The following is an 8,135-nucleotide window of genomic DNA, read 5'->3' as shown; positions in this document are numbered from 1 at the left end:
ATCCGCCCCCCAGGCCTACACTAGCTCCGTCCTTGGGAGTGACCATACCCACTCTACTCCTCAAACACAATTTTCAAGGAGAAATGCTAAAGAGAGTCTTTTAAAGTGGAACTCTCTATGGACTCTGCCTTTTGTAGTTTAACGTTAATTTTCATACTAACATTAAAAAACATTGTGCCAAAAATATGAGATCAGAGAGAATCTATAAAAAGTCTCACTTTTCAAGAAGGTCTCCTTAGTATTTTACTATTTTAAATAGTGTAGATAATATCGTTTATTTAGAGAGAAAAAAAAAGGCGACCTTGTCACCACTAGATTTAAGCACTCACCACTAGATTTAAGCACCCATAGAAATGGGATGAGGATCCTCGTCGGATCTTCTTTGTGGGGATCCTAGGGATCTTCACATCTTAGTCGTTCATCGTACATTATGCGGCTAGTTTTCTTTAGGTACTATTTGTATTTAATTTTAAATTAAAAAATTCAAATAATTTCTAACCGTACAATGTACAATGAATGACTATAATGTAAAAACTCATCAATTTGAATCCGAATAAAATCCAAATTCATAGAAATGATTAACTTCTCTTCCACTACAATTAAATTTGAAGAAGGCCGTTAAAGAACGTTGTTGCCGACAATTTCAAATTCGATATAAATTGGAATGATATAGAACACCCCCAGCTTTTGCTTATCTTGTTAATTCAAATTTTTTTTCTTTGAACGAAATTAATCAGTCAAATTAATCACTTCAATATTTTGTACAAAACTCTAATTTTTTTTTTTTTTTTTTGGTTCAATTTAGATAAAATTGATAAATTGTTGTATCCATAAACTTGCAAGTGCTCACCAAAAGCCATTGTCGGAAAGATCCAAAAATGTGTGCTGATGTTTAGATTGATATGGCATCCGGATTGTATCCTGCTGGTGTACTGTGGTACATCAAGTCATATATAGTAATAATTAATTGGGTCCATTAGCTCTGATTTTCTTAGTAAGGTACATAAAGGAATTGCTTAAGGGGAGGGATCCCCATTTTTTCAAAAAAATGGGGACACGCTCCCCACCGTTGGATTTGAATTAAATGAAATCTCGTGGTTGAGATTCTATGGCCTGTGTTTTAATCTCAACCACACAATTTCATTAAAGTCAATCTAACGGTGGGGAGCGTGTCCCCATTTTTTTTGAAAAAATGGGGATCCCTCCCCTTAAGCTCCCTGGGTACATAAATTGAGAAGGACTTGGATTCTCTGCCCTCCCATTTCGGTGCCTTCTTCGTGTCCTCTTGTTTTGTGTGGTCACGGTTAATCCATGCTAACATTTTATATTGTTTTTTATAAAAATAATAAGATAAAAAAAATAGTAATATAAAATATTGACATGGCTTAACCGTGACCACACAAACAGGAGGGCACGGGGAGGGTACAGAATTGGGAGGACAGAGAATGCATGCATTATATCCAACACAACAACGACATGATGCACAGTGTCCCACGACTCATGAGTTAGATTCATTATTTGCGCAAGAATCGCTTTATTTTTTTATTGGCTAAATTGGATTGTTCATCCCCGTGATCATAGGACACTTGCATGATGAACTCCGTGGTAAAAAAACTAGGAATTAAACCCCTGTAGTCTAGAATGTTAGCAAATTTAGTCCAAAAGTAAGATTTTTGTTAAAGGACTGTTAAAAGTTGGGGTAAAACTGTATTTTCAGTTCCAATTGACATTGAATTGGGGCTTTTTTTTATTTAAAAAATTAAGCATTATTTTTTTTGTTAATTGTTATAAAAAAATATTTATTTTAAATGTCAATTGGAACTGAAAATACAGTTTTACCCATACTTTTAACAGTCATTTAGCAGAAATCTTACTTTTGGACTAAATTTGCTAACATTCTTGGCCACAGGGGTTTAATTCCTAGTTTTTCACAATGGGGGTCATAATGCAAGTTTCCTATGACCACGGGGATGAATAATCCAATTTGGCCTTTTTTATTTTTTAGAATTGTTATTAGCACTTCAAAAATCTCATTCTGCACTCCAAACTTTCTATATTAGGAAAAAAAAATATACTTGTGAGAAGTGTAGAATGAGATTTTTAGAGTCCAAATAACATTTCCCTTTTTTTTTATCGCCCAAAGAGAAGACACTAAATTATTTGATGAATTACTACGATTAATAACACTAGATAACTAAACAAAATTTATATAATTATGTGAGATTATAATGTATATAAAAAAGGAGGTACAAAGTGAGATGCTTATATGAGGCATGGTAATTCCTAACATAACCCGATAATCTAACACGACACAATATGAAATTAACAAGTATTCGGGTCGACACGATAACGAATTGGGTCGTTATCGGGAAACCCGATAAGCACCTGTTAAGATAACGGGTTGGTTCGGGTATACATGTGGGTAACACGATACACGATAAGCAAAATATTAATTTTATAATTTTATAACCCTAAAAAAATACTATAATAATTATATATATTAATTTAACAATTTTATACCCCTAAAAACCATATATATATATATATATATTAAATTTAATTTAAAAAATTGGTGACCATTGGATCGGCTGATATTTAATCTCAACCGTCCATTATGCATTAGGTAGGGAGGCTATCCTTCTTTTCTCTCTCATTCACTCTGATCTCTCCAGTCCAGACTTACTCATGCGCCACCTCCTTAACCGCATCTCTCGCATCTTCCCCCGTTCACTTCCTTCAACTCGACTCCAGCAGCCATAAGAAAATCACACACAAGCAAGCACACGCTAAATGTATGAATTTTGTATTTTTGGGTATTCTGTGTTTTTTTTTTTTCAAAAACTAGTGATTTGGGGTTTTCGTTAAAATTAAAACTAATGGCTGGGGATTTTCTGGGTTTGAGGTTTCTGGGGTTTTCTGATTATGAAGATTCTGGAGTTTCTGGGTTGGGGCATGTTTGCAAACATTCAAAAACCCCAGCGATTGAGCAAGTGTGCTTCGCGTTGGCTTCACAAGCTTGAAAATCACAAAAGGACAAGGCAAAAATAGAATCAAGCATTGGAATTTGGGAGTATAGATGTAGTTATGTAAATTAACTTTATTATGTCATGCCATTTAGTCATATAGTAAGCCGTAAGGTGAGATTCATTACTTAATGTCATATATATATATATATATATATGTATGTATGTATATATATATATGTATATATATTGGGGATATGTTATCAAGGGATTGGGGAGGTTATATATTATATATATTGGGGATATGTTATCAGGGGATTGGGGAGGTTAGAAGTCAGGTGGCCTGTGAGGCAGGCAACGACAGAGTAGTGACGCCCCACCTATTTTTGTTTTGTTGTAGTAGATGCAATGTCTTAATTATTTGTATGGAATTATTAGTCCAAAGTATTGGCAATTGGCAGGCATGTCCTTTTTTTTATTGTGAACACCGCGAAATCATTTGTATATATGTTTCATTTGGGGTCTATTTACTTGAAGTTAATAAGTGGGGTCTATATTTGTTTTCCAAATTTGGAGATTTGGAACAAGCAAAGCAATTAAGCAAGGCTGCAACCTACAAGTGCAAGGTATTTTTAATTGAATTGTGAATTTGAAAGTAAATTTGAATTGGATTGTGATTTGTGGATATGTGAATTGGATTTTGAAATTGAATTGGATATGTGAATTTGAAATGGATATATAGGTGAAATTGAATTGGATATGTGAATTTGAAATGGATATATATAGGTGAAATTGAAATGGATATGTGAAATTGAAATTGAAATTGAAATGGATATGTGAATTTGAATGGATATGGATATGTGAAATTGAAATTGAAATGGATATGTGAATTTGAAATGGATATGGTATGAAATTGGTATGAGCAAGATTTTACGGTTTTGTTTTTCTTTCTTGAAGCAATGGATGTTGTAGAGCAAGATTTTGCGAACCTTAGTAATGGAGGGTCAATGGAAGTTACAATGGGAATACAACTTGATAATGGAAGTGAAGATACAGAAGATATAAGTCCAGCAAAGAAAAAGGCTAGTGTGATCAAATTAGATAAGCGAACACTCATGTCTCCTGTTTGGAAAACATTCAACAAATTGACTACTATTTTTTAAGATGGTAAAAGTCGTGCTCAATGTAAAGATTGTAAGAAACTAATAATAAATGATAGTCATCATGGGACGGGTAATATGAATAGACATTTGAAAACATGCCCTGGACCGACTGGTGGATTATTGTCGGTGTCTGAATTCTGTTCCCAAAACTTTGATCATGTGGTATTCCATGGCTTATTGGTAGAGGCCATCATCAAGCATAATCTTCCTTTTAGTTTTTCTAAATATGAGGGAATTGGGCTTTGTTTGCATATATATCTCCTAATATTAAATTACAGTGTAGAAATACAGTTAAAGCCTGTGTGTTGAGGATGTTCAAAAATGAAAAACAAAGGCTTCATAATTTGTTAGACTCAGATGAAGGTAGAATTTATTTGACATCAGACTTATGGACCTCACAATGCACTGATGGGTATCTTGCTCCTACTGCTCACTTTGTAGACAAAGATTGGAAATTGCATAAAAGAATTTTAAGTTTTTGTCACATGCCTCTTCCACATATTGGTGTTGCATTATTTGAGAAAATTAATGCATTGGTGACTGAGTGGGGGATTGAGAAGAAGTTATTTTCTATTACTTTGGATAATGCTTCTTCAAATATTTCTTTTGTTAGCATTTTGAAGAATCAATTGAATCATAGAAGTCTTCTCGTGATAAATGGTGACTTCTTTCATGTGTGTTGTTGTGCTCATGTTTTGAATTTGATAGTCCAAGATGGACTTAAAGAAATTGATTCTTCGGTGATAAAGATTCGTGAATGCATCAAGTATATAAAGGGCTCTGAGGCTAGGAAACTAAAGTTTTATGAATGTGTTAGACAAGTAGGGATATTGGATAGTAGGCGAGGTTTGAGACAAGATGTCCCTACTAGATGGAACTCAACCTATATTATGCTAGATAGTGCAATTTTCTATCGATATGCTTTGATTCATTTAGGGTCGAGTGATTCCAATTTTAGTAGTTGTCCTTCTTCTGAAGAGTGAGATAAAATAATAAAGATTTCCAAATTTTTGGGGTACTTTTATGAGATTACGTGCTTATTCTTTGGGACAAAGTACCCTACATCAAATTTGTTCTTCCCTAAGGTGTTCGTAAACCAACTTCAAATTAAGGCAGCCATGGATGACTCTAAAAGTTTCATGAATAAGATGGGGACTTACATGTACACGAAGTTTGAGAAGTATTGGTCAGAGTAAAATTTGATTTTGGCAATTGCAATCATCTTAGACCTTCGTTATAAATTGCATTTTGTGGATGCCCATTACACAAAGTTTCATGGTGTGAATTGGGTCGAATTTACAAAGGTTAATGACAAATTGAATGTTCTTTTTGGTGTGTACTTGGAAAAACTTTGCATCTTGATAATTCAAATACTCTAGTGAATTCAGTGCCTAATCATCAAACAGAATCTAGAGATATTCTCTTTGAGGTAACCTAAGTTTGTTTTTATTTACTTTATATATTTGTAGTAGTAGTACTATAAAAAGTGTTGATATTATATTTGAAATTGACATGATGCATGATTCTTATTACGTTTTCATTTTTATTTTTTATGATGTAGGATTTTGATAATAATTACGATGGTTCAAGTTCAATTGAAAAAAATGAATTGCAGAAGTATTTGGAGGATAAAAGAATACATAGAAAAGTAGACATAGATGTTCTTTCTTGGTGGCAAATGGAGCGTTTTCATTATCCAATACTTTCTTAGTTAGCACGAGATGTGTTAACAATTCCCATTTCAATCGTTGCATCAGAATCCGCATTTAGTATTGGGGGTAGAGTACTAGATCAGTATCGTAGTTCATTGTTACCAGAAACAATTCAAGCTTTGTTGTGCACATGAGATTGGCTATTTGGAAAATGAGGTAATATATTTTTATATGGTATAGTACTATTGTTTTATTTCTTTTCATAATTATTTTTGTAAACTTCTCATAATTTGAATGGTTTTTAATGTTTGGTTTTTCTATACTTAGTTTATGCGGAAGAGAGTTCTGACGTGGAAAACCTTACTGAAAACATTATCAACATAACTTTTGAAGGCAATAGATCAAGCCAAAGTTCCAATAAATGACACGAATACGACAGACACAACCCGTTTGCCAGGCGAGCCCTAAAACGCTAGGCGCTAGTCGGGCGGCCGGCTAGGGCCTAGCGCCTAGGCGGCCGAGACGGATTTAAGTATGTGTAATATTTTAAGACTTTTTATGTTGAATTTGTAACATTTAGTCAGCCCATTTATTTTAATCATTGTTGAGCCTTTGTTTTTCATTAAAAATGAATTGGACCTTGTTTTCTTATTAATAAAAAACAAAGTTTATTCCCTAGTTTTTAAAGAAACTTAGTGGGGATGGCCAAACCGCAAACCCCTTAGTAGCTAAGCTCATATGGGGATATGATATGGGGTGCTGGAGCCAATGAGGTGTTATTGGACCTTCAGCCCACTTTGGGCTCCCAACCTCAAGGTCGCTCCTTCACCTTCCTCTCCCTTTAACAAAGAAAAAAAAACCCTAACTCTAATTATCCAAGCTCAGCCGCTCTCTGCAATTACAAATACCTTTCTTTCTCCCTTTCTCTTTCTCTTCCTAACCAAGTCGTCCATTTTCTTTACCTTGCAATTGCAGATCCACTATCTCGTCCACATCTTTACTTTTTATTTGCAGATCGATGTTTATCGCTCTCATCCTAACCAAATCGTCTCACTTGGTTTTCTCTGCAATTGCATATCAAAACTGTCGGGATGATCGCCCAGTTGTCCAACCTCCTTACCACAACGAAAGAACGACGTTATAGTCGACTTACCATCAAAGCCGCCTAGGCGGTTGCCGAGGCCGCCTAGCTCGCCCAACGCCCGTCTAGGCGCCGCCTAATACCCTTTTCGATTTCTTCAATGATTTTGGTTTAATCGCGATGGCGAACCACCCCCCTTTTAGAACACTAACTAAAACCCTACAACATGAGTGATAAACTTTGTAGGCCCATGCAAGTTCACCATTAACATAATTGATATTGTTTCAATTTAACCATCTATTGCTAGGTGTTGAGTTTTATCACAAAAGGAACCAGTGATGTTAGGAATGAAAACTTTCATATATATTTTTAATTGTATATTATTTTGTCTTATGATCGATGTGGGTGTAGAATTGATTAATCTGATGTTTATTATTGTGGTACACAATTTTCCATGTGAATGTTTGTAACTATTGTCAGTTTAAAATGCATTTGACCACATTAAGGAGGCGTCAAGCTCTTTTAAATGAGTTAATTGTTGTATCAGGCGTGCCACGATTGTCAATTTAGTGTCTTTGAACCCCTTAAGGAGGCATCATGCTCTTTTAAATGCGTTATTTGTTGTACCCGGCGTGCCTTGGTTGGTTAATATTGACATAAAAGTTGAATGATGTTGTTGTTAGAATGTAAGCTTGCACCACAAGTAAACTGAGCTTCTAATCGGAAGATTGTGTCATGGATGGGATTAAGATCCATGTTAAGTTCTTTTATATGCCTTGTCTTATAAAGGACTTCAAATATTTTCTTTATGTATGCCAAATGATAACCACAATCTAATTGGATCTTAGCTTAACTCAGTTTGCAGTTCTTATATGGATATAGTCACAAAAATGTATGACAGACTATATACAAATGAAAGAACAAAAGAAAATGACGTTAAATACTTACCAGATATCAAACAACAAAACAAAGTAATAAGTTTGAAAGAATATATGAAATGCAATAGATCATGCAACATTAGGGTTACACATAATGAGCCCTTAGCTTTTTACATATTAAAATATGATAATATAAGGTATTAGTAGCTTAATACGTATCTAAAAAAATTGCCTAACATACCAAAATACTAATTTGTACACAAATTTGGATCATATACAATACCAATGTACCAAATTATCGTTACGTAATTTTTTAATACGATATTTTGGATGTGGTCCTTAATCCTTAACATTTTTTTATTAAAACCTTAATAGTATTCAAAGTTTGATCAAGGTCC

General features: G+C 34.2%; 1 long non-coding RNA gene across 1 annotated transcript; it reads left to right on the top strand.

Moving 5' to 3' along the window:
• The first annotated feature begins 3,289 nt into the window (after nucleotides 1-3,289).
• Nucleotides 3,290-3,796, top strand: LOC139190667 (uncharacterized). Its single transcript, XR_011575009.1, has 2 exons — nucleotides 3,290-3,682; nucleotides 3,750-3,796. It is a non-coding gene; the product is annotated as an uncharacterized lncRNA (long non-coding RNA).
• Nucleotides 3,797-8,135: the final 4,339 nt, after the last annotated feature.

This window comes from Malus domestica, chromosome 02 (assembly GCF_042453785.1).
Source record: "Malus domestica chromosome 02, GDT2T_hap1".
In the NCBI taxonomy this organism is placed as follows: Eukaryota; Viridiplantae; Streptophyta; class Magnoliopsida; order Rosales; family Rosaceae; genus Malus; species Malus domestica.
Note: the sequence above shows the minus strand (reverse complement) of the source record. Positions and strands in the feature narration are given on the sequence as shown.